Source organism: Gavialis gangeticus, unplaced genomic scaffold (assembly GCF_001723915.1).
Source record: "Gavialis gangeticus isolate Ggan-Ray unplaced genomic scaffold, GavGan_comp1, whole genome shotgun sequence".
NCBI classification, from domain to species: Eukaryota; Metazoa; Chordata; order Crocodylia; family Gavialidae; genus Gavialis; species Gavialis gangeticus.
Window position 1 is genome coordinate 13,344,214 of NW_017728980.1, and position 2,033 is coordinate 13,346,246.

A 2,033-nucleotide genomic window follows, 5' to 3' on the forward strand; every position below is an offset into this window, starting at 1 on the left:
GGGGGAGCCGGCTGCAGCGGCTGCGGCGGCGAGCGGGAGCCGCGCGGGGTCTCCGGGCAGTGCGGCGGCGCCGCGTTTGCCCCCCGCGGGCCCGGGGCAGGACGCGCTCACCTCATGCCCGGCCCCAGGCCGGTGCTGGAAGTGCCGGGCTGAACCCCGCCACACCCCCCGGCTGGGTGCAGAAACCGGCCCAGTTGCACAAGGCCCCGCAGGACTCGCAGCCGGCAAAAGGCGGCCCCTGGCCCGGCTCTCGGGGAGGCAGGTGGGGGCGGCGTGTGGCCCTGCGAGGCCTGCGTGCTGAAACACCGGTGCAGGCCGCAACGCGCTGGTCATGCTGAACCGGGGCATTTGCTTCCCCGACCTGCTCGGAGCCAGGGCTGGGGCCTAGCAAAAGCCGTCAGGCTTTAGCCTGAAAATGCTGGAGGGCCGACATGGGGGCTGCTCCAGCCCCCCTCCGCCCTGCTCTCGCACACCAAGGCAGCAGAGCTGTCGAACGGAGGGAGGAAAAATAACCCAGCTGTAACAATGGCCAAATTACACTGCTGGTAGATGATTAACAGCCTGCCCGGCATGCCGCCTTTGCCAGCTCCTCTTGGTGGACAGCACCAACGGTGGTGCCCAGGCACTGGGGACGTGCACTCAACAGCCCTGGCACGGTGCATGGCCGAGCTGCTCCAAAAGTGCCCTCCTCCCTGCGCGCGGAGCCGCAGTGTCCCGCAAAAGCAAGACAGGCCGAAACCCTGGGATTTAGCCTGGGACGGGGGCGCCTCTCTGGGGGAAGGGTTAATGCCTGGAAGGGGGGGAAACGCAAATAAAATCCCCTAAAGGGCAGAATCTGGGGAAGGAGGGAAGGGAACAAAGTGGATAACCGCCTGACTTGGCCTGGGACAGCTGCCTAGATGCCCCAGCCAGGCCCCTTGTTATGCCACGCCCACCAAGTGCCATTTTGCTCCAAAAAGCCTCAAATCTACCCTTAAAATGCAAAAAAGGGTGCAAATCTGCCCCGCTCCCATGCAGAATCCCCTTTGCAGCTAGCAAGTGAAATATGAGAGGGCTGGAGCCAAGCCTGTGCGTCTGAGATGAAAATACTGACCAGGTTTAGGGGCACCTGCTTTGTTTGGGGAAAGGGGGATAAAATGGGCGAAAGGGCCCCGACGCAGAGGCAGGGGAAGGCCGGGCTGCTGGATCTTATTCCCCAAGACCCTCTCCTAGATGGGGATGTGCAGGGTTTCACCCAAAGATAGCCCATTTTGTTAAGCCTTTGAATATTCAAATTGAAAGTATCGCGCAATCATTGATTGTCAAATCATTGGTTTCTAGAGGTTTTAAATACTTGGCATTAGAGAAGAAAATCTCAAACTTATATCCGTAGGTATAAAACATTAATATTGTTGTCTCCACCTGGAATCTGCACAATGCGATCGGGTAGGTTTTTCCCCCTTATTTTAAAATTCCTCTTCTCTTGTCCCCTTCTTCCCCTGCATCTAGGAGCTGAGGTTGGGGAATCTTTTGCTACAACATCAGCTGCTGGGGAAGGTGCTTTGGTCCCACACAGCATGTCGGGTAAGTTCCCTTTTCCTTTTTTCTCCCCCATTTGGGGGCCTGTTGGTAATGCGGATCCGTGATTTTTTAATTTCCCCCCCTCTTTTGGGGGCCACTTTCCCTGCCAAGAACAACAAGAAAAAAAGTGGAAGGCAGGGAGGTGGGGAGAAAAAAACCCGAGGGAAAGTGACTGATTTTGTTATGCAAAGTGCAATCAAATCAGGCTTTTCGATGGATCCAACTGGATCTCCCGGGCTCTGCTGAGCAGTGGCTGTGGCACAACATACACACCCACCCAGGAGGGAGATGCGGAGGCAGGCAGTGTCTGCGCGCAGGAATGCGGGGGCTCCCACGGCCCATTGTTCCCGGCCTTTCCGCTTGTGCAAAGAAAGAAAGAAAGAAAGAAAGAAAGAAAGGGAAGGGAAGGGAAGGGAAAAGCCGGCCGGCGGCGCGGCTGCCGAGCCCGGCGCGGGCCGTGCGGCTCCGGCCGG